This window comes from Carettochelys insculpta, chromosome 4, assembly GCF_033958435.1.
Source record: "Carettochelys insculpta isolate YL-2023 chromosome 4, ASM3395843v1, whole genome shotgun sequence".
NCBI classification, from domain to species: Eukaryota; Metazoa; Chordata; order Testudines; family Carettochelyidae; genus Carettochelys; species Carettochelys insculpta.
The window spans coordinates 91,557,351-91,583,232 of NC_134140.1; the positions used below are offsets into that span (position 1 = coordinate 91,557,351).

At 40.3% G+C, this 25,882-nt stretch overlaps 1 protein-coding gene across 1 annotated transcript in view; it reads left to right on the forward strand.

Annotated features, from left to right (window-relative positions):
• PCDH18 (protocadherin 18) overlaps positions 1-17,927 on the forward strand; it is a 60,992-nt gene extending 43,065 nt beyond the window's left edge. Inside the window, exon 5 of the transcript XR_012645265.1 lies at positions 17,861-17,927. The gene's annotated coding sequence lies outside the window, so the exon portion shown is untranslated. The remainder of the gene's footprint in view (positions 1-17,860) is intronic.
• The last annotated feature ends 7,955 nt before the right edge of the window (positions 17,928-25,882 follow it).

A 25,882-nucleotide genomic window follows, 5' to 3' on the forward strand; every position in this document is an offset into this window, starting at 1 on the left:
GTTTTCTTGGAATAGGAAGGAGGAGTCCACCTTGGGATTTGAGATTGTGGGGATATGAGTGGTGGATTCTTGGATCCAAGGAAACCAAAGAGCAGGGTGGTCAGAATGCTGATGAAGCATTTGGTACCAGCCCATAACAGGAAAGAGAAACAGTACTATCTTTGACTAAGCTGATGCCTTCAAATGTTATGAGGGTGCAGAGTGATGTTCATAATTATAAGTGCTCCTGCAGTGTGGATATTGCTTATGACACTGAGGCTGCGTCTACACTAGCCATTTCTTTTTGAGGAGCGTCTACACACAAAATGCGCTCTTCTGATCTGAAATTGAAAGAATATGGTTCTTCTTCTGGAAGCCCTTTTCTGCTCCTGGATCAGGAAGACCACGTAATCTGCAAAAGAAAAAATCTTCTTTTGCAAAAAAGCATGCATAGGTGCTCCTCACACTCTTTTTTTGAAAGAGCAGTCCTCATGGCATCAGATTTTTCGATCCCTGGCCTGTTCTTTTGAAAGAGCAGTCACTGTGTGGATGATCTCTATCAAAAGAGAGGGATGAATTTTTTAATCCACTTTTTTTGTGTGTGGATGCACTGTTTCGAGAGAAGTTTTTTTCGGAAGAGATCTTCCTGAAGAACTTCTTTGGAAAGACTGACAGCTGTAGTGTTGACATAGCCCGAGTGTACTTAGTAGTCACAAGTCTATTAATGAAGCCAAAAACTCTGGTACTGTGTTCAGTGGCACTAGATGGAGCAAAGGAAGGTCCAGTAGGACAGGCATAGAAGATCCGTTGCCAATGAAGAAGTCCAAGAAGTGGCAGGGGAGGGCACCAAAACAAACACTGTGTCAGTGACATTGGACCTGGTGTAGTTGAGGTAGAGTGGATCAGAGGGAAAGACAAAGACAGAACCGGCGTAGATGTTGATGCTGCTCACAACAGAGCTGGAGTCAAAATCAGCAAACTAGTGAGTGTTAAATTTGACATGTCTCAAATCAGCAACAGAAGACTTAATCAGGGCCTTTTCTGCACATTTGTAAATATGGACTGCAATTCTTAAAATACAAAGGTTGTTCAATATAGTCACGCAATGAGTGTGCATAAGAGAGGGTAATGAAAAATTTGAGTGGAAACAGCAATTGGTAAAATGATTTTGTTATAACATACTAAGGTGTATACAGTAATAAAGGTTATATGGAAATTACCTTCTGCAATCTTGCTGCAATATCAGAAGTGAAAAACAATATTCCAAAATATTGTAGCCTTCTGCGAGTGAGCTCAGGGCCAAAGTCACATATTCCCTGTGCACCCACATTCTCCACTCACAGCATCACCCCCCTACAGCAGCCCTCTCCATGCACAACAAGTGCTGCTCAGGAGTCTCACAGCTTACTCCTTGTTCCCTTCCCTTTGCTGTTGCTATTGGCCAAAGGCATGCTGGGAAATGTAGTCCTTTCTCTGCTCCAGAGCCAGCTGTTTAGGCAGGGAGTTGGCCGTGGAATTACAGCTCCCAGGGCACCTTGGGTTCCTCCATCATGTCCTGTAGGTTGCCCTCCACAGTGCAGCTGGGAGAAAGGGAGAGAAACCGTATGTGGGGCGGGGGAGGATGTTCACACCATTTGCACCCACACTACCCGCCACTTACAGGCCTGGAGAGGGTTTCTAGATACACGGGCTGAGTGAGCTGCAGCTATGCCCTCCCTGTTTGCCCATGGAAAGGGCACGTTTCCATTGATACACTAACACAGCTATGTCAGAGTAGCTCACTGCAACCCACATGGTGTGTGCTCACTCTCTGCTCTTCCAAATTCTGCAGCAAAACTCCTGATTTTATTTTTTTCCTAAGAACGCTTTCTGTAGCAGTTTCTTACCAGGAACAATGCTTAACCAAACAGAAGATGCAAATGAAATACACCCTCACTGTAAGATTAAATGAATGGATTAACCAAAACTTCTCCTTTGAGTGACTGTGCACATATACATTCCCACTGGTGTAGCTCCTCCCAGCACACTCAAGTGGAAGATATTTGCAGCATACCACTCTAGGCAATGCAAGATTTCTTGCTCTCCTTGTGATCTCAGGCAAGAACATAAAAGGGCAGATCCACTGTTTCCCTCTGTGATGTTATCTGATTAAAATCTAACCTTATAGATCTTCAGTCTGTGTGCCCCATGCTGGGTATTGTCCCTGGGAGGCTCTGTAGCAGTCTGCAGATGACAGTTCCCATCTTCTGCCTAGGGTGACCACATAGCAAGTAGGTAATATCAGCATTGGGGGTAATAAGAGCCTATATAAGAAAAAGCTGCAAATAGCAGGACTTCCCTATAAAACCGAGCCATCTCGTCAGTCTACTTCTGCCTGCTTGTGCTTCTGTTAACCACCCTGCCAGTCTGCTTCCCAGCAGTCTTTTACCTTCCTAGCTACTGTTAGACTACCAGTCAATGTCTGGCAGGTCCTATATTAACCCTTTGGTTTCTGCACTAATATCCTTTTTGGTTCTTGTTTTTATGATTTGTTATACTCATTTTTAATTATATTATTAAAAATAAAGTGTCAGTAAATTTATGTCCCGGACATCTGAATGCCAATCTGCATATCAAGAATACAGCCTGAATGAACAAAGCTGAAACTGGTTTAGAAAAGCTGACATACACATAAAAAAAACCCCTGCAAGGCAGAAGATTAATATAAAAATAGACACATGACCTTTAAGTCTCTGGGTGTTTAGATTTAATCAGCCTTATTCACAATAGATGACAGCTAACTGCTTGTTTGGAAAACAACAACACCACATTTAAGTCACACAAGAACAGACAGGTAGGTGCCAAGGAACATAATACCAGTGGAGAACAAAGAAACAGCAGCACTTATTAATATCCAAGAGACTTCACTTGGTGAGCAGTGGGAGCATCAGGACAGCTTCAGCCACTGCAGGCACTAAAATGTCTGCCTGACTCAGCTCACTTCTGTAATCTTGTCACTTCTCTGTCTTCTGTAATTTACTCTTCACTATTACTTCTCCCAGCGTGGCTACGCCTACACTACGGAGATCTTGCGAAAGACGCTCTTCCGGAAGATCGCTTTCGAAAGAATTGCTTTTGAAAGAGTGCGTCCATGCAGAAAAAGGAGAATCAAAAGAATGATTTGCTCTTTTGAAACAGTCTGTCCACACAGGTCCAAATCAGGTCCAATGAGGACTGCTCTTTCTAAAAAAGGGCCTGCAGACCCTCTACATGGTTTCTTTCAAAAGAAGCTTTCAACAGGAGGCACTCTTCCTGAAATGGGAAAGGAAGAATGATTTCGAAAGGAGCACTGCATTCTTTCAATTTTCTTTGGAAATAGTGCTTTGTGTCTGTAGCTGATCCACTGGATCTTTTGAAAGAGCCCTCTTCTTTCTTCAAAAAATCTTTTGAAAGAACTTGCTAGTGTAGACGCAGCCAGTATGTCCACACAGCAGCCTTCTTCTGAAATAACTATTCTGAAATAGCTTATTTCAAAATAACACTGCTACACACAGTCCATGTCTACACTGGCACAAATCTTCAAAATAGCCATTTCGAAGATTACTAATGAGGCGCTGAATTGAATAGTTAGCACCTCATTCGCATTAGCACGCTTCCGGCCATGGCGCTTTGAAAGTGCTGATTTCGAATGCCCGCAGTCGGTTCAGCTACATGGGAATCCTTTTCAAAAGGACCCCACAGATTTCAAATCCCCTTATTCCTATTGGCTGACTTCAGTTTATCAGATTTCGAATTCTGTGGGGTCCTTTCAAAAAGGACCCCGTGTAGCCGAGCTGTGCATGAGCGAAATGCGGCGCTTTTGAAGGCCCACAGCCAGCAGCATGTAATGAGGTGCTGAATATTCACTAGGTTAGTTATTTCAAAATTGTTATTTTGAAATAACTTTGCTGTGAAGCTCAGTCCCAGAGTTTGGTGAATAGCTCAGAACTCTGAACACTCACTTGCAACAGTTATACTGCTTTGACTATATTTTATGCAGACAGAACCCTGACAGCACCATACACATGCAACACCTTAAAAATCTAAAACCATAGGAAGCTACCGTAATTTCAAATATGACAAAAAATAAAATTCATAGAGGCTGGAGGGAATTTCTAAGGCCCATTCTACACTGGGAAAATAGATTGTGTTTGAAAAGGTGTTAGCTTACTGTTTTTAAAAACTATTTTGCATCTAGTATGAAAACAGCTTAGAAAAACCTGGTTGAAAAATACCCATTTTTAAATTTTTTGGCAAAAAAAGAAAGATTTTTCACAAACTTTGACAGATTTTTCCTTTTTGTTTCCAGACAGGTCTACTGAATATCTTTAAAAAGGTGTTAATTGGTCTTCATCAACCCTAGAGAGAGATTCTAGGCTTGACTCTGATCAGCTAGTAAGTGCTTAAAGGTATTAAACTGCATCTGCAATGGGTGTAAAGGCATGAGAAGCAATTCTTCTGCTCTACTCTGCATTGATTAGGCCTCAGCTGCAGTATTGTGTCCTGTTTTACCCACATTTCAGGAAAAATGTGGACAAATTCGAGAAAGCCCAGAGAAGAGTAACAAAAGTATTAAAAGTCTAGAAAACATGACCTATGAGGTAAGCTTGAAAAATAATTATTCTGGAAAAGAGAAGACTGAGAGGGACTTCATATGTAAAAGCATGTTACAAAGAGGAGGGAGAAAAAATATTGTTCTTCATCTCTGAAGAAAGGGCAAGAAGCCATGGGCTTAATTGCAGCAAGGGAGATTTAGGTTGGACGTTAGATAAAACCTCCTGTTAGAGTGGTTAAGCACAGAAATAAATTTCCCCAGGAGACTGTGGAATCTTTGGAGATTTTTAAGAGCAGGTTAGACTAGCACCTGTCAGAAATGCCCTAGACAATACTTAGTCCTGCCACGAGTGCAGGGGACTGGGCCAGATGACTCTTCAAGGTCCCTTCCTAGTCCTGTGGGTCCGTGATTATGCTTAGCATTTTTATCTACACAAAACTTGATAACAATTAGATCTCTGCTTTCACACACCAGTTTTGTGGCACTATTTCCTTGTATTCTCTTGTTTGATGTCTTGTGTCTTATATTTTATTGTAAAGTCTTTGTAGCAAATCCTGTCTTTTTTCTAATCACAGAGACATAGCCGTGTTAGTCCATATTCTAAAACAAAACAAAACAAAACAAAAAAAGTCCATCATGTAGTGTTTAAAGTGCTACATGCCTGCCAGTTTGCTTTGTTCTGTCTTTTTCTGTTTGTAAAGCACAGTAGGATTCCTTGTCCATTAATGGGGCTCATAAAGACAAAGATACTACTACTACTACTACTACTACTTAAAAATAACTTTAATAATCCAGTCCTACACCACTACCAAAGAATTAGTATCCCATTACAAAAACAAAAAGCAGTCAAGTAGCACTTTAAAGACGAGCAAAATGGTTTATTAGGTGAGCTTTCGTGGGACAGACCCACTTCTTCAGACCATAGCCAGACCAGAACAGACTCAATATTTAAGGCACAGAGAACCAAAAACAGTAAGCAAGGAGGACAAATCAGAAAAAGATAATCAAGGTGAGCAAATCAGAGAGTGGAGAGGTCGGGGGAAGGTCAAGAATTAGATTGAGCCAAGTATGCAGACAAGCCCCTATAGTGACCCAGAAAGTTCCCATCACGATTTAAACCATGTGTTAATGTGCCAAATATGAATATAAAAGCCAGCTCAGATGTTTCTCTTTCCAAAACGGAGCGATAATTCCTTTTCAGTAACACACATACCTTTAGGTCATTGACAGAATGCCCCATTCCATTAAAATATTGACTAACTGGTTTGTGGATGTGGAGTGTTTTGATGTCTGTTTTGTGCCCATTGACCCTTTGTCTAAGGGAGTTAGAAGTCTGTCCAATATACAAAGCACCTGGGCATTGCTGGCACATGATGGCATATATGATGTTAGTAGAGGAGCATGAGAAAGTGCCTGTGATTCTGTGAGTAACCTAGTTAGGTCCAGTGATGGTATTTCCAGAGAAGATATGTGGACAAAGCTGGCAGCGGGCTTTGTTGCAGGGAAAGGTTCCAGGACTGGTATTCCTGGGGTATAGACTGTGGCTGTTAGTGAGGATCCTCATGAGGTTGGGAGGTTGTCTGTAGGAGAGAACAGGCATGTCACCCAGGGCCTTCTGGAGTGTAGCATCCTGATTAAGGGTAGGTTGTAGGTCTTTAATAATTTGTCGCAGTGGTCTGAGTTGGGGGCTGTAGGTGATGACCAGTGGTGTTCTGTTCTTGGCTTTTTGGGGCCGATCTTGGAGTAGCTGGTCTCTGGGTATTCGTCTGGCCCTGTTGGTTTGTTTTTTTACTTCTCCTGGTGGGTAATTCAGGTTTATGAATATTTGGTAAAGTTCTTGTAGTTTTTGGTCTCTGTCAGTTGGATCAGAGCAAATGCGATTGTACCTAAGAGCTTGACTGTAAACAATGGATCTAGTCACGTGTGCAAGGTGGAAACTAGAAGGGTGTAGGTAAGTATCGCGATCAGTAGGTTTTCGGTACAGTGTGGTACTGATCAGGCCATCCTTGATTAGTACTGTAGTGTCCAGGAAATGTATCTCTTGCATGTTGTAATCGAGGCATAAGTTGATGGTGGGGTGCAGATTGTTAAAGTCTCTGTGGAATTCCTCTAGAGCCTCTGTACCATGGGTCCAAATCATAAAGATGTCATCAATGTATCTTAAGTAGAGGAGTGGTAATAGGGGACAAGAGCTGAGGAATCGTTGTTCCAGGTCAGCCATAAATATATTAGAATAGTGTGGAGCCATGTGGGTGCCCATAGCAGTTCCACTAATCTGGAGGTATAAATTGTCCCCAAAACGGACAGTCTCCAATACCTCCAGTCCACAATACCTCCAGATTAGTGGAACTGCTATGGGCACCCACATGGCCCCACACTATTCTTTTATATTCAAATTTGGCACATTAACACATGGTTTAAATCGTGATGGGAACTTTCTAGGTCACTATAGGGGCTTGTCTGCATACTTGGCTCAATCTAATTCTTGACCTTCCCCCCACCTCTCCACTCTCTGATTTGCTCACCTTGATTATCTTTTTCTGATTTGTCCTCCTTGCTTACTGTTTTTGGTTCTCTGTGCCTTAAATATTGAGTCTGTTCTGGTCTGGCTATGGTCTGAAGAAGTGGGTCTGTCCCACGAAAGCTCACCTAATAAACCATTTTGCTCGTCTTTAAAGTGCTACTTGACTGCTTTTTGTTTTGATAGTGTATAGACTAGCACGGCTTCCTCTTTGTTACTATCCCACTACCAAAGAATCCCATCATATACCTAAGCACTTACACCAATCATTCTTCTTGATGGGTCTTTGAGTTTATTCTCTGTACCTGATCTACTCTGAGATCTTTAATTTTCTGTCTCTATTCAAATGCCTAAACTGGTAAACTTCAACCCAAATCCTTATTTTGCTCCCTACCTTATTCCTTGCTGTCATTAATATCATTAATCACCCTCATTCAAGCTTATTCCCCTATCCTTTTAAGCATTTCCCCAACCCTACAACCTTACTCTGGGAACCCCAAGCCCTATAATATCACTTCTCCTGCTCTTTGTCTCCAGGAACCACCTATGAGCTGTCTGTTTCTTGTGCCTTGACTTCCTCTCCTGACTCTGACTCTTTAAACCCCAGTGATCTGTTTTTGGTTCCCATCCTGATAACTGTGTAGGTCCACAGAAGACTCCACCACCTTTTTACAATCACTAAGAAGAAGACAAAACACTTATTCTTGGCACACAGTATGTAGAGAATAAAGAAACACTTTGGGTGCTCAATGAAACCTGGGCAGTTCTGTTACATCAAGCTTTCATCCCATGGCATCTTTCAACCAATGTAGTTTGAATTCCAAACGTCATACAAGTGCTTACAATTAAACTGTATGATCAAGAGCATGAGAGAATTTACATTCATGTGACCATATAATTTAAAAGTATTGGTGATTGTAAACCTTTATAGCATTTTTAAAATTCCCTATTGCAAATCTCATAGAAAAGGCTTGGCAAACTCATCAGAAGCAAGCATGGAAGGCAGCTTTCAGTGCAGTGCTGGCAAACATTGACCATGATATCTGAAAAAAAAGGTACCCCCCCGTAAAGATTATCACAGACAGGCTGTGTCCACACTACAACAATAACTTTGAAGTTGCTTACTTCAAAGTATGACACTGAAGTAACAGACCTCAAAGTTGAGCATCTACACGCACCCTAATTCAAAGTTAAACTTTGAAGGAGGGCACTACTCTATGCCTGGGAATAGAGTTAGGACTTCCAAGTTGGGCTCCCTTACTTCGAAGTTAACATTGAAGTAAAGGAAACTGTGTGTAGATGCTCTGCAAGCTACTTTGAAGAAGCCCCTAATTTTGAAGTTAACCTTGATGTTAGTTCCTAGTGTAGATGCACCCACAGTTTTTCAGTTTTAGGGTCCTTTTGGAAAGAATGATGAGCTTTACTTTTTTAAAGTAAGTTTCATCACAGAAAATGAGTGATTTCTTAGTTAAGCCAGAGCTTCTGGCTTTAAATCACTTACATCTGTATATACAACACACATTGGATATTAAACAACTGCTTTAAATTAAAAATATTTTTCTTTTTGTGCTTTAAATATTATTTAATCTATAATTAAATGCATACAATATTCACCAAAATGCAATATTAATAGAAAGCATATTTCTTTCTATGTATCTTTTGTAATTGATTTTGGCCAGGGTAGTCACTTTTAATGCAGCGTCAGGCTGTTCATCGTGATTCTGTTCAGTGTATTTTATACAATTTCACTGAGCTAAAAGCATGTGCAACTGCAGGTTGAACTAAGAGATGTGATAGACTTATACCCTTTCTAGATCTGACACAGTGAGGGACACATTGCACACACGGGCGAATTACAGAGATGCATTTAAATATTTCTTTTTCTTGATTCACTGCCTTATGCAGTAGGGCTGTGTCTCCATGTGCCACTTCTTCCAGAATTTTAGGGAAGAAGGGGCTTCTGGAAGGAGGGTTTCCTTCCGGAAGATTCCCATGGGCCACACATCTGCACAGGTGCCTCGGAATCTGGAAGAAGCTCTTCCAGATTCTGAACCACGTGCTGATATGCAAATGAGGCACGGAAAATTTGCATCTGTGCCTCATTAGCATCCTCCAGATACCTCATCAGTGTGCCTCTTCTTCTGGAAGAAGAGGCATGTGGAGACACAGCCTGTGTTATTTTCTCTTTCCAGCTTTTCTTTCTACAACCTCAAAAAGAACCTGTTAAATAATGAAGCAAAACTTTACTCTCCCTATTTTGAGAAATATATGGAAAAATATAGTGACATCGTATAAACTATATACAAAAAGAATGCCAGTAATTACAACTGACTTACCTTTACCTACCCAACTACAAAAAAGCAAACTCACTTTTTCTGTGCATAGGGCACCTAAGTTTGGGGAGGGGCAGAGATGCAACATGCTGACAAACAGCTTACATCTGCACCTAACAGTAAACGTGTAAGAAGGCACAAATAGGCCAGAGCAGCAAAAAATAAACTCAATTTTTAGAAATTAATCATGACACCAAAAATGGGTTCTGACTGACTAGACAATTTTTTTTCTATATACCGTATGCAAATACCATTCTCCTGACCTTTTAATAAATGCACAATGTAATATTATGCAACAGTATTTCAAGAACTCTGTTTTAAACCTGTTCTACAGATGGGCAGAATTGTCTAAGTCCCTCCCAGGGAAAAAATGATGAGAATGTCTGCAGCTGAATGTTACCTGACTGGGTTCAAAATGTTCTCTTCAGGCACAGCTTTCCTATCAGAACAGACATCTTGTGAGATGCAACAATTTTTAATGCATTTTATGAAGATGAAGGATAATGCACACAAATAGTTAGGCATTGAAGCCACAAACAAGAGCACTGATGAAAATTAAAGCTAACCATGGCAAACTAGTCCCTCACTAATTGTTAAGATGTTTGTTGCTGTGGCTTTGCTTTGTTTAAAATAATTTATTTACAAATTTATGGATCAAGCAGTTCTACGGAAGAGTCCTATTTATCCTATTTGCTTTCAGCATATTCAGTTAACTCTACCTCTGGAAAGGCTGCAGTCAAAAAAGAGAAAAGGAAAGTGGAAAAATGATTTGGTACAACATGCCCTTTTGTCTTGCTATGGTTTGAGTCTGCCTGGCTCTAGTTTCAAAGCTTGAAGAAAACAGCAGCACATGTTCAGTAATTCATTCTCTCTAATTAAATCCTGCTGATCATGCCTAAAAGGCATCTTGAATAGAATGTGTCTTTAATGTTTTCCATGGTAACACCAATTTGTCAAAAGGCAGTATCAGTCTCTGCAAACTTGTGTGTTTTCCTGAATGGTTCAGAGTATTCAGGTGGCTTCAGAACAGATCATTTCAATTCCCTTAATGGTTAAGCTTATGGTGTGTGGAGCATTGCCACCAAAACCTGACTTCATACACATTCATCCTTTTAATATTTGGTTATAAGCTTGTCCTCCTCTTAAAATTGTTGATTCTGTAGTCTGGGTAAACTGTAATAAGTGAACAAAATATCTTTGAAAAGTTGAGGCAAATAAAAAATAATCAGAATTGAGCATTTTCTCAATTCTTATCAGAATTTCTCTAAATTTTGGCACTCCTCTTTATTCCCCCCTTCTCCTGGACATCTACTTCTCTGCCCTCTGATTAGAGTGACCATCCATCCCTTTTTTTGGAAGGACGATCCTGTATTTGGGATGCCAAAAAGGCATTCCTACTTATTTTAGAAAAGAGACCAATTGTCCCATATTTTCCACGAGCAGCCACAGCTGCCCCATCCTTGCTGCTGAGGCTCAGGGAATGGCAGGGAAGCGCCATGGCTGCCTCATCCCTGCAGCTTTCTCGGGCTCAGGGAAGGCGGGGGAAGTGCTGTAGCTGCCCCATCCTTGCTACTTCCTTGGGACTCCTGGAAGCTCTGGGGGCTGCTGCGGTCTGGGACGTGGGGAGGGCCAGTGGCTGCTACCTCCTTCCCAGTTGCTGGGGGCTTGGAGGAGCTGCCTCTCCCGCCCATATCTCCCTGTCCCGTATTTGGTGTTTAGACATCAGGAACACACCATCCTAAGGTGCAGTAAGAAAAGCAAATACGGTAAGTGACCTGCTTGGTTTAACAGAGAAATCATTGGTGAGCTTAAACAAAAATAAAGAAGGTTTGAAGAAGTGGAAACTTAGACAGATGACTAGGGAAGAGCATAAATATATTGCTCGAACATGCAGAGGTGCAATCAGGAGGGCCAAAGTGCAACTGGAGTTGCAGCTGGAAAGGGATGTGAAAGGCAACAAGAATAGTTTCTATAGGCATGTTAGCAATAAAAGGTGGTCAGGGAAGGCCTGGGGTTGTTACTGAATGGGGAAGGTAGTCTAGTGACAGATACTGTGTCAACAGCTGAAAAATGCAATGCTTAGACTTTGTGACCTCCCTGGTTGAGGCACTGCCACATGATATTTAGGGCCAAACAGATACACGAGAAATGTAGAGAGCAAAATCACTGCATACAATATAAGAATCGCTATACCCACCATTGCAATGAAAGGTATCAGCTCACAGCAGCACTTTGAACAGGACAAGAAACAGCATCAAGCTAAAATTACAGAGGCAATTTAGGTAGGAGAATGTAACAAACTATAGGACAGTGGAAACTTCTATCACCACTGGTTCTCCTTGGATTAATTACCTATATGTATTTTCCTCTTGAGTCTTATGTTTTTCATGCATTCAAGATCGCAGTCCTTCTGTTTAATGCCTGTATCAAAAAACTCACAAGCCATTTCTCATTTGTCAGCACAGCTGTACTTGTTTTAAAATTGAAAGCAGAATATAAAAAAATTAGGCCTGAATTGGAGTGTTGTGTATAGTTCTGGGTGCCACATTTCAGGAACAACGTGGACAAATTGGGAAAAGTCCAGAGAAGAGCAACAACAATGATTAAAGGTCAAGGAAACATGACCTATCAGGGAAGATTGAAATAACTGTGTTTGTTTAGTCTGGAAAAGACAAAACTGAGAGGGGACATGATAGCTGTTTTCAAGTACCTAAAAGGTTGTTACGAGGAGGAGGAGGAGGAGGAAACATTTTCTTAACTGCAGATGATAGGACAAGAAGCAAGGGACTTAAATTGCAGCAAGGGAGGTTTGGGATGCACATTAGTGGAAAAACTTCCTGTCAGAGTGGTTAAGCACCAGAATATATTGCCCAGGGAGTTTGTGGAATTTCCATCACTGAGGACTTTTAAGAGCCAGTTAGAAAAACAGCTGTCAGAGATGGTCCAGAGTCTTGTTCCTGTCAGGAGTTCAGAGGTCTGGATCTGATGACTTGTCAAGGTTCCTTCCAGTGCCATGATTCTATAATGTAGGGTATACTTTTTTAAAGCCAAGAGTTTGACTACTCAAGCCATTCTCTTAATTACATTGAAAATGACTTTTTACAATTTAACCTGAACTTGAATTAAGATCACATTAAATATTCCTGTTCTTATGGACACTGAAGAAATGGAAGGCTGAGGTATAGGTTCAATTGCTGCTGACATTTTCACATGAAATTTTGCAAGACTTTGGAAATTTTGGGTTTGGTTTATTCCTTATGGATTTTATAACAAAAAAAGACTATGGAGAAGTTGTCTTTATTAATTTCATAGTATCTCTCTAAGGATTTGTTTGAGTCACAGAAAAAAAAGTTATCCTTATGCAGTCACAGAAGGATTGTTTAGTTTGAAAGTTAGTTCCACACAGATCTGCACCACCCCCTTAACTATTATTATTATTATCAATAGCATTCCTAGGGTTCTCATATTTCAATAGGCACTCATAATCACTCCCACCTACATTATGTGCCTATTTTGAGAAATACCATAATGGCACTCACAAGTCATGTATCTTCATCTGTGCACGATCTGTTATACACCCAGGTAGCATGCAGAATCGTGGTCTTTCTGCATGAAATTTCTTCTGCAAAAAATCAAAACCTTTATGGCATATAAGAACTTATTCAGATGTAACTGTTATGTTAATTGTTCCTATTTATAGGTTGATCCATTTATAAAGCTAAGCAATAAAAAACACAAAACCCCTGAGGATGACTAAAACTGAGGATCTTTTTACTTTCTGAAAGAAGAATCTTCCTCCTGAGACGATAACAACAAATTACTATGTTGCACCCACAGACCCAGGTTGCTGACAGGAGGGATTGAACCTGTGAGCATAGGATCTAAAGTTCTGCACTCCACCATGTGAGCTAAAGACCAGCTGGCTCTGCTCTGGGGCAGAGACTTCACTCACTGCAGGTGAAGTCTCAGTACCTCTGGGTACAACATGCTTCTCTGGGCTGTGGAAGTGCATTCCAAACTTCTGAGACCTTCTAGCAGTTCTTAGCATCCAATGCACCAGTTATAATACCAACGGACCCAGGTTGCTAGCACCAGGGTTAGAACCTGCCAGCATAGAATCCAAAGCCCTTGAAGTCTACTATGTGAGGTGAAGGCTGTATGGCTCTCAGGCAAAGCTGTAGAGCAGAGACTTTATTCACCCCAGATGAGGTCTCAGTACCTCTGGGTACAACATGCACACCAACTTTCATCCAAGGATCTCAGCACTGGCATGAAATACCTCTTCGTAGTTTGGCAATATTCCTTTTTATAATTGGATAGTTATTGTGTATGCTATGAAATAAATGAAATGCTTGAATGGCAAGGGATGGAGTTCACTAGCACTTGTTCTGGTTGCCAGAAATATATATGACGGGTATCTCAGAAGGCATATAAGAGTTGTAACATGAATTGGAAACTTTCCATAGACTCAAACCCAGGTTGTGACGTTAGATACAAAACGAACCATGGAAAGATGCATTTTTTAGCTTGTAGGAAACAAATTTAGCTCTTGTTCCAAGAAATCAACGTGTCATGTCATCGTAGGTTTAAAAAATTACCTGAGACCTCTTTGGTGTCAACAATTTTAGGGTCATAAGATACTCATATAAAGACAAAAGTACCCCTAAAAAACAGGCACGGACATCACCATGGTCAGCGTATAACTGTACTGGTATTTTTGAGTATGTCTCACAAAGGAGAAGGATCTTTTCCAATATCTTAATGTTCAAATAAGGATGTCATGAAGCATTTAGCTATCATTTTGCCCCAAAAAGCAATGTTGATAATTCCTTCACTCATTTGACTTTCTTTTGACTCAAACACAGTCTATCACCGTGAATGCTCACTATAGAATTGTTTGTTCCTGGTAGACTTGGAGAAAAATATTGTTTGGTTTATGTCATGAATATTTTAATTAAAAAAATCCATGCAAATATTTTTACTGTTGAAATGGGAAAAGTAAATTAGATATTTCAGGATTAAAAGTTCCTGGACACCACACCATCACATGAAAAACCCAAATAGTACACTAAAAATTGGGACAAACATTCTGGTTAACAAGTGTAAGTAAATATTTCCTTTAAAAGGACTAGGAAAGGGAAAAATAGACATAAATAGTTAATAAACAACTAAGAGGTGGCACAACAGCAAAGTTAGCATAAAATTGACTTTGAGTAAATTCCTCGCTAACATTCCCGGGAGATAGACACTGAGGAAAAGCTCACGTTCTATGCTCCCCACTGAAGGAAGTCTGTAAGCAAGAAAGAAAAAAGGTCAGTCTGTTTTTCACTCAAAGTACAACTATATTATTTTATTACTAGCAGTGCTGAAAAGCAGCTCTTCTACAAATGCATTCCTGTTCTGTTCCACATCCACTTCTGAGCAAAGATAAAGCACGCTTGTGAAGCGTCTCCTACTTTATTTCAGGATGTGGAGCACTTAAACCTTGCCACAAATAAATCTACTATTAACACTGTACAACAAACACGCACTTACTATTTTACATTGTTTTCAAAATTTTGTATTGTGCTAGTTATTTTAAATGGAGTGGAGCTTGAGTCATTGGCCTAAATGGAATAAAACTTCTACTGTAAAAATATTTTCTCCATTAGTTCTTCTGCACAGGAAAACACTATTATGAATCTTAATTAGAAACATACTTCTGGAGTGTGAAGGAACAAGACATAATGTTAGCCAGCTGAAGAACAGAGACAGGCATCTTTGCAAACTCCACTGTCTGATGAAACAACAGAGGTCCAGAAATGAATTATTCAAGGCCATATTTAAAATATTTAGCAACATTGACATGGGGCTTTAAAAAAACTGAAATCTGTTCTGTAAATTTCTTCAACTTGTGTTTCTTGGAGTTTTGACATGCTGTTTACATGAGAGTGAGAGAGAAAAACACATTGTCTGGTCTTTTTTATTATACAGACAGCTGCTGCTACTGCTATTAATAGCCTGTCAGTATTTCCATCACTAATGCTTAATTTTCAAGCATTGTACCACAAGGGCATTGACGCCGCTGGAGTTGGGTGGATGCAACTACCATATTTTCAGAATTTGATTTTTACTAATTTGTGTATACTCTAAACCAAACTATATGCAACAGAAGAATTATTAGAGCATCTCAGATTTTTTTCCTGGAGAAAATGTCAATATTTGCGTGACAAATAGAAAAAGGTGAAATATTTTGCTTCAGAAATGCCACCGCCATGTCTCCTGGGAGTTACAGCTTAGCTACGTCCTGCTCCCATTTTTCTCTAGGAGTTAGCTTCCTGTTTGGACTACATAACTCATGATGCACTATGTGCTCCCCTCTTTGTTCAGGGAGACAGCGTACCATGGAACCTTCATGAACATGATACATCCTGGGAGATGAAGTCCAGCTGGAGAGCTGGGTAAAGAGAATATAAAGCAATCAAATTGCCATTTGCAGGACTCTCTACGGAAGCATATTGAAATAAAATTGTGTTTTTATTATTTGCTATTATTCTGCAAGTTTTCTTTCTGATATCATAGAAACATAGAATTCTAGGGCTGGAAGGGGCCTCAGGAGTGCTTCAAGCCTAGCCCTCTGCCTAAAGCAGGATCAGTCCTAGATGAATCATCCCAGCCAGGACTTTGCAAGCTAGGACTTTAAATCCTCTAGGGATGGAGATTTCACCGCCTCTCTAGGTAGCGCATTCCAGTGCTTAACCACACTTCTAGTGAAATAGTTTTTCTAATATCCAACCTACTCTTCTTCCACTGCAACTTGAGACCGTTGCTTGCTCTGCCATCTGTCACTAATGAGAACAGCCTCTCCATCCTCTTTAGAGCCCCCCTTCAGGAAGTTGAAGGCTGCTATCAAATTTCCTCTCACTCTTCTCTTCTGCAAACTAAATAAGTCTAGACAAGTCAGCAGACTTGTCACTATCCATTTTTTTCTCTTTCTTCAAAGAATTCCCTCAGATAATATTAGAGCCACCTTGAAGGGCAGAAGAGAAACAAAACTATAGAAAAATGTGACCAAATAATAATAATATGGGGCTCTCCACAAGGCAAACTCCCAAGCAAACATCCTTGTTTGAAGCACCCTGTTTGCACCTCCTAGCTGGTCATGCTCCTGCTGGTCCCTAGCCTCTGGCTTGCGAAGCCTTCTCTTCTTTGGTCCCTCCTACCCCTGATGAGTCACACGGGGAGGGGTTCACTCTCACACACACTAACTGCCAGAGTAACTGAACTCAATCAGTAACAGAAATTCAAATTCAAATTCAACTAGACAATCAGCCTAGCAAACTGAAATTGAGATTCAAACAAGCAGCCTTGCAATCAAACTCACCCACAGGTAACTGAGATCAATCAGGAACTGAAATTCAAATTCAAACAACCAAGCAGGCTAGGAAACACACACACCCAATAGTTCTCACCCAGTTTTCTGCCAAAAAAACAAAACGTTTTGAAAAACTATGTTTTATCAGCCCTTCCTACACCTAGCTGTGAAGCCATATGGGAGTACTCTAACAAGGCAAAGGTAGTGAGACTTTTCAGAGTGAGTTTCATTGGCTTCGATTAATGGGAAACAGAGCAACATGGTAAAGGGCCACATCACCCCATTTACCCCACTGATGCTGATGAGTATGATGTTAGGGGCTTTGCCCCTACTGACCCTTGCTAGTCCCTCAGGTGGTGTTGCTCAGAGGAGGAGTTTGAGGTGCAGAGGTGGGGCAAAGCCTGTGGTGGTAAGAAGAAGGTCGGGGCAGGGCCTGGGCCTCAGGAGGGCTGTCCCAGTCTACCCCACCTATAAGTGCTACAGGAAGGAGTCACATTAGGGGGGCCAGTCATATGACTGGTGCACCTTTACCCCCCATATCCCTCATCAGTAGTTACTCATGTCTATTTTGCTGAGATACACAATAGTACTTTTCTCCCCTCCACCCTGACCTCCTCTGTGGTTGCACAGTGGGTATGTTGGAGTTGAGGGAAGAGAATGGAAGTAACAGATGAAGTTGAGAGATGAGTAAGGCTGTATTTCAAAGAGAAACTTACACTGTTGTTTGAATGAGCCTAGTTGGATTTGGGCTTATTTGGGTCTTTAGCAAGGAAGTTCACATCCGCACTTACAACATGGTGCTTCTTATTCTTTATAGTCATAAATTAGGTCTGATTGGCAGCGTTGTTATTACAGTATTCAACTATCTTTATCAGTTGCAAATGATAAAGTGAAGTCTTTAAGGTAGCTATGTTCAACTTGTTCAAGGCCAAATAGATTAGGATCAGGATTTAAATATGAATCAGAAATTAATGGGAGTGAGTGAAGTTCACACCATATATGTGTGATCCAATTATATCAGTATTTGTTGCTTAACAGCTCCATTTACATCACCAAAATTATTGCATTTCTTAAACGTCATGACTTACATATCTTCATAGATTTCAAGACCAGAAGAGACTACCGTGAACTTCTAGTTCTCCTGAATGTTTCAAACCATGGAATCTCATCCACCTCATCATGTAACAGACCCATAACTTTATGTTGAATTACTGAAGTCCTGAAATCATTATTTAAATATATGAAGGTACAGAAAATTTACTATTTACACTAGTTTAAACCTGCAAGTGACCCCATGGCCCATGTTCCAGAGGACGTCACACCTACCCCAGGGTATTTGCTGATCTAACCAGGAAAAAATTCCTTCCTGATCCCAAATACAGGCAATCAGTTAGACCCTGAGGATCTGGGCAAGATGCAGCAGCCAGACAACTGGGGAAAAAAATCTGTCTGGTAACTCAGAACGCATCCTATCTACTTTCTCGTCACCAGCCACTGAGGACATTTGCTACTAGCAGTCACAAGTAAGCTGCATGCCATTGTATGTAGTCTCACCATAGAAGCCCTGCCACAAACTTATCATGCAAGTTAGGTTTTTGTCCCCACAATTCCCCTTGGAAGGTTGTTCCAGAACTTCACTTCTCTTATGGCTGGAAACTTTTGTCTAATTTCAAACCCAAAAATTTATTGGTGTCCAGTTTACAGCCTTTTTCTCCATATTGTGACTGATACCATATCTCCTGGTTCTTTTGTAGTGTCATAAGCTTTAATACTTCAATAATCTCAAGCAACTTCCAGAGGAGTCAACAGAGCAATACCTGTTAATATCAGGTTTCTAAAGGGCCATAATAACAATGGTGAGTCAGGTTATAAATTCCTTTTGTTTAATAGGTGACCAGATACCGATAGAGAGATGAAACAGATGTGCTAAAGTCTATAAAACAGGGAAACTGTGTGAAACTGTGAATTTTTTTTCATAAGTTATCTGTAATTTAATTCCAGAAACCATTCTCAGAAGCATAAGTAATTTAGGAGAACAAGTACCATTTTGAGAGATTTTGGGACTTTGCAGTCTGGAGGGCTGTCTCCACTACCACTCGGACTGGTGCTACGGTGATTGATCCCTGTAGTACGGACCTGCCCTGAGTCAGCTGAAAGTCATGGGGAAGCATGAAATAGTACAAAAATTATAAATAGCACCAATTTTAAATTTACACTAAAATTTGACGACGATAAAATGCTGCACATTTAAAATTGCATTGTGAACATTTTATGTATCTACTATTAGAGGGCATGTATGTTTAAACATACATTTATACCCCATTAGGATCATTACAAAGAGCATATAAAAAGGATTGATAAATTTCACAGTTTTGCAACTGCCTCTGACTGTTTTAGTCTGTTAAACCAATTTGAGTTGATGACCAATATCTTTTTCCTGGAACCCAAAAACATTTTTTTCCCAAGGACAAAATTGTTTGTTTAGCTGAAAGGAAATCTTTGCTAAGAATTAGAGATGCTACCCCCTAATCTATCCCATTGAATGCCAAGCTGTCTCAGCTATGAACACAGTACAGTATAAATGCTATTTTTATTTTTAATTAGATTTAACTTGTATTCTTCCCACATCCTCTTGGTATACACGTTTTGTTCTGCTTGCTATCTACACTGGTTTTGAGTCTTTCAACACATCATGGGTGAGTAATCGAATTAGAGATCTGGCACTTTTTCCATAAACTTAGAATGAATATTTCCACATTTCCATATATCTTAGAGTGAATTTGGCTTGATGGAAATGTGGACTAGTTTGGCTGGAACTGATTACCTAGAGTTCACAGAGGCTGTTTGCTGCCTATTTTAGGGGATTCACATGCTACAGATAGAATTATAAACAATAACCTGTGGAACTTGGAGAAAATTTCATACTCGGAGAAAGCTCTGCATTGAAAAACAGAGAGCATGCTGACAAAGAGGAATATTTATATCCAGGATCAATGCTATGAAGGAAATTCAGGAACGTAGGCAGGGAAAATGCTGTGTTAAAAGTATTAGCTAAACCCTTGACTAAGAAGTTGCAGTGCCACACTACTGAGCTCTGCCACTGACCCCATTTTTCATTTCATTTCCTTTTTCTCACTCGCCTGTCCTTTACTCACCATCTCGTCCAAACATGTTTATTCTAACATTATTCAAGTTGAAATGAAGCTTTCAACCCATTGTGTGAATGCCAACTCATGGGATATAAAATACATTATAGACTCTATGTTCATATGCACAAAATTAATAGGATCCCCTGTTTCAAGTCTTGTACACATCCATGTCAGTTAGTATTTTATTTGTCAAACAAGAATTTATTTAAATCACGAAATAATATATTCGTACAAAAGTCAGAGGCTGACTTCAGGCTCCAGTGCAGAAACATGGAAATTCACAATTGGTGAAATTTCATTCTTAACTCACTTCTCTGGGGTGCCTAAGTTATGAATGAGGCTCAGAACTGTGGATAAGACTAAACACCAGATTTTGAAAGCCACAGAACCTCTTCCACCTCAATTTGAACTTGTATAACCAATTTGAATCAGTGTGTCCATACAAATCAGCCTTGAGACTTCCCTAATTAGTTACCAAGGATTCTCCTAGACTAAGAGAATTCCAATATGAATCTAGCTATGCTTCCTCTATTCCTCTCCAGATCCCACCTGGAGTGTAGCACTTTTTGCACCATACCAGGGAAAAAAGGGCTTGGCTGAGAAACTGCTATATCTGGTTGATCTCCAAGTTGCTTGTAGACCTTCTATGCTGCAACTCAGAAATGGCCCAGCACATGGTGGCCAACAAAGCAGAGGCAGCATGAGATGATTTAGAGCCACTTTATACCTTTTTCCTGAGCTACCACCAAATAGCTGGTCCAGAGGATCCGAATTTATAGCTGAAGCAAAAACTAGGATAATGTTTGAAGTTCCTTGCTTTTGCTAGTTCACACATCACATATAACAGTTACTTGAATGAGATTTTATTTGTCTAATGCTACACACACACACACACACACACACAGAGTATTTTTCAAATGTATTTAAATTCTCAGCCTGGAAATTGGGACTTACTGGATGATTTTCTAAAATAAAAAATCTAAAACCATAGTAAAGATAATCAGGTCTTGACAGAATTCTTACTTGCTGCATATCGAGCAGCTTCAAATAATTATTTATGCATGGGCTGAATGCTCACTAAACTGTACAACTTTTAATAAGGAAATACCCCTCATGGTTGGAAATAATAACTCAGTAATATACATAGTTTTATTCTTTATATGAAATACTGCAACAAACAATGAAAAAAGACATCCTAAATTTTGTTTAAGGATTCTCAAAAAAACCCACAACAATTCCCTGGATTTGCTCCTGTAACAATGCAACCTATTTCCCCTTCTATATATCTTCTGATTTCAACATAGTCCCTATACTACATTTTTACAAAAAAAAGTCAAAAGTTTACTCCAACAGCTGACACAGCAGAAGCAGAAGCAGTATAGTCATTTCCAAACTGGATAACTTGTATGGAGTATCCATCAAAATGAGGTTCATTCTCCTTTCCCATTTAGTTCTTCACATCTGTGAGAAGGACAACAAAGGTGTCCATTCCTGCCAATCATTGTTGTAGTTTTGTAATGTGGACAGAAAGTAGGAAAACACAAAATACTTTCAGAGAGACAGCCATGTTCGTCTGTATCCTCACAAAACAAAAAAGCGGTGATGTAGCATCTTAAAGACGAATAATATAATTTGTTACATGATGAGATTTCATGGGACAGACTCACTTCTTCAGAGCTGGAGAATCCTGATAACAACTAACTGAGCCAAAGCAAATTTAAAAGAAAGATAGACATTAGGTATTTGAATGCACATAAACATGTAAATAAGCCTTTCAATTTAGCAGGTCATAGTAGCCAACACTTAATGGTGTGCATTCCAAAACAAAGATACTTTAGCACCAGATTACAAAGGGAAACATCTGAATTAAGAAGTCTTGTGGCACCTTATAGACTAACAGATCTTTTGGAGCATAAGCTTTCGTATGCAAAGACCCGCTTCATCAGATGCATGAGTCAGGAAGGGTGGTTTCAGAGGGGTTTTTAAAGAGTGGGGTCCTAGTAAGAGGGAGGGCCAGAGCTGATAAGGTCTATTCAGCAAGGTGGAAATGGCCCAGTATCAACAGCCCTTATCAAAAGAGGAAAAAACAAATAGATCAGATAGGGGGTTGTGAGCCTTTGTCAGAGTCTAATGGGGAGATATTAGTACCCAGAGTGGAGAAACTGCCTTTGTAAGCTGCGAGCCGCTCCCAGTCTCTGTTTAACCCATGGTTAATGGAGTCAAATTTGCAAATAAATTGCAGCTCAGATATTTCTCTCTGCATCTGATTTTTGAAATTTTTTTGTTTCGGAACTGCCACCCTTAAATCTGCCACTGAGTGTCCAGGGAGATTTTTTCCTCTTCTTATCAGTGCTGTTGATACTGGACCATTTCCACCTTACTGAATAGACCTTGTCAGCTCTGCCCCTCCCTCTTACTGGGACACCACTCTTTAAATACCCCTCTGAAACCACCCCCCCGCCGACTCACACATCTGGTGAAGCGGGCCTTTGCCCACGAAAGTTTATGCTCCAAAATACCTGTTAGTCTCTAAGGTGCCACAAAACTTCTTATTGTTCTTGAAGCCACAGACTAACATGGCTACCTCTCTGATACTTCTCTGAACTGGAATTTATTCTCAAGTTTGAAACTTATCACCTTGGATTCAATGCAGATATGAATTACCGTACACATTACAAGGACAATTTCCCCAACTTTGATATTCACAGTGACCCCAGGAAGCCCACTTAACTTAATAGACTCTTGCAGAAACCCTTTTCCTTCCCCTTCCTTCCCTTCCTGCTTTCCTATTCAGCTGATTCATCAGTTTTTATTTTTTTTCTCTTTCTTTTAAATTCTTTTCCTCTCAGTTAGCTGTTATCAGAATTCTCGAGATCTGAAGAAGTGGGCCTGGTCCACGAAAGTTCATCACCTAATAAATTATATGGTTAGTATTTAAGGTGCTCGAGGACCGGGGTTTTTTGGTCACACAGTGTTTCATCATTGATCACCTCTCAGACATCAAATATTACTATAGCTCTGAAAAATAGTGAAGTTGGGAATCAACTGAATTACTTAAGCAATAGTGGCAGAAAGCATTAACTGTAAGTAAAGTGTAGTGCCTCCAGCAGTAATAGGGACAGTACGACCAGCATGGCACTTGCTTCATCTGCATATTCTCTAGCACTGTCCTCTGGCATGAGTTTTTGGGAAAAACCAGGACCTGACTACATATCCATTCCACCTAAACACTCCTGTTAAGTTTGTGCAGTGCTACAAGCAGCCTCAGCAAAGCAGATGCATTATGATTTCTGGGTAGCAATGACAGTAGGGAGAACCCCAAGTCTTCTCCAATACTCCCCTTGAATCTGCCCATGAGAAACTATAAATTGCCAGTGAGTTAGAAAGCCTTCTCATGCTCTTTAACTAGTGATTTGGGAGGAAAATACAGTATCATTTTCAGATGTATGTAATCGCAAAAAGCTTAGAGATATGTTTTAGAACTGATAGCAGCCAGTGATTGCTGAAGACAACATCTATAAATGCTTAATCTTCATCATATATTATAGAGCTACTGTAGATATTTATCTACCTATCCATCTCAGAACAGTAACAAAAAAGAGATGTCAGAGATGTAGCCTTATATAGCAGTGTATGTGGGGTGAATATCTGATGGAATACAAGTCTGCATAGAAGAGCTTTGAAAGGTCTCCTATTTGCACATATCACGATATAACATCTTTCCTTTGAAAGGGTTGTTCAATTTATTATCCTTCTGGTGTATGATGGTCAAGCGTTTTGAGGATTATTGATTAGAACTGTGTGAATTACAACAGTAGCTCTTGCCATAAGAGTGAAGTGTTCTTTATGGCTATGTCTAGATTACTGTGATATGTCGACAGAACTTTTTGATGGAAGATATCCTCCAACAAAACTTTTGGCCAAATTACCAAGATCTTGGCCAAATTACCAAGTAGATCGCAAGAGCGGATCGCTCTTTCAGCAGACAGCAGCTAGACTGCCATGCCGCTCTCTCAACAAAATGACCAACCAGAAGCACAGCAGACAGGGTTGCCCAGTGTCGCAGAAGCTCTGTCTGTTGACAAAGGCCTCCCTGGAATGTCTAGACCCTGGGGCTCACAGGTAGATTTCAGAGGGCTGCCAAGCAGGACCAGTATTGCACAGGCTGGGGCCCAGGATAGAAAGGTGAAGTCCCACACAATGAGGCTGAAGCTGGAACCCTGAGTCCCATTATCTGGGGGCTGAATCAGAAGCCTGAGCAACTTGGTTTCATGGTGCCCCCTGTGTCATGGACCCCAGGCAATTTCATTGTTTGCTACTGCTTAACACCAGCCTTGGCTTTTATATACAGAAAACCAGGTACTATGGCACAGGTGGACCATGACATTTTATTTGCATGTTTGTGGACAGGAAGGAGGTGCCTCAGAAAGAAAAAAGGTTGAGAAGCATGAGACATGCTGGAGAACAACTCCAATGTTGTGTTCGTATGGCCAATATTTGACCCCTTGCTAATAAGCGCATTTTTTTATAAAGATACTTCATAAGCTAGGCATCTATGCTTTGCTCACTGTGAAGAAATGGGGATGCCATACTGAAATGAAATGGAGCTATGTAGTAGTATCATCCTACCACATACATCAATATAAGTAACAGAGGGTTTATGGGGTCCAACTCAGTGCAGGTTGAACCTCTCTAGTCCAGCACCCTCAGGATCTGACAGGTGCAGAACGAGAGAATTTGCTGGACCACTGGAAGTCTATATTGTCTAGCAACATTACCGATACGTCCACTGCTTACTGGACCCTTAGAAGACAGTTAGAGGTAAATTAAAATTAAATAACATGACAGAACACTGAGAGCCAAGACTGATGGCTGTAAACGAACATTATGGGACTAAGAGAAACTTCAAAAATAGCCATCCAGCTACTAAAAAGTCATGAAAAGTAGTCAGATGGCTAACTAAAATCATGCCAGATTATAGATGTTGCTGGAAAGGAATGTGCCAGACTAGAGAGGTTCAACCTGTCCTATTAAACTGGTACTCCTATGCTCAAGCATAGCTGGTGGTTGGGGGTGCATATTTTTTTAAATATGTGATTTTTATAATCTACAGCAACACATTAATGAATAGTAACAGAGAGTAAGCCGTGCTAGTCTATACACTATCAAAACAAAAAGTAGTCAAGTAGCACTTTAAAGACTAGCAAAATAATTTATTAGGTGAGCTTTCGTGGGACAGACCCACTTCTTCAGACCATATCCAGAATAGTTTTAAAACAAATGTTAAAGTCCTGTAGAAAACTCAGAAATTGACAGGGTTGGCAAATGCTTGTCTGACAGCTTCATTACCACTTGACTGGCTCTTTCCCAGCTTCTGCTAAGAGATTGGACAGGCTTTTTCACTTTTAATTTAACTAGAGCCTCTCCAGAGGATGCAGAACCACCAAACAGGGATAGGAAGAGCCAGATGGGTGGACATTAAGACCTAGTGGTGCCCCCAATTTCCCAGTACCCCACACAGCTGCACGTTCTGTTTATGGATAAGAATTGCTGTGGTGACTATAGGGAAAATTGGAAGTGGAAATCAGATTTCAAGTGTGGAGGAAACCAAGGGTAGTATGGCACATTGGCCAGCCATGTTGCCAGTGCTGGGAGTCTAGGCCTGACTGAGTGCTAAATCTATATAATGCTTTAAAACAAAGCTTTGTTAGTTTTTTTAATGGTTACATAGATTCTGTTTCTTAAGCTTTGTTTCCTAGCAGCTGCTGGATATTAAAATATATTCTGTATTAAGTATTCTATGTTGGTAAGTCTGTGAGAAATCCCACATTCTCCTTTGGGAAACAAACTGCTTTCTCTGAAATGAACTGTCCCTTGTGTGAGTGAGAAATATATGAATGTGGGAAGACAAGCCACAGAAGACTCCAGAACCAGATGGGTCAAGGTAGTGTGAACTCAAGAATCAGTCAAATT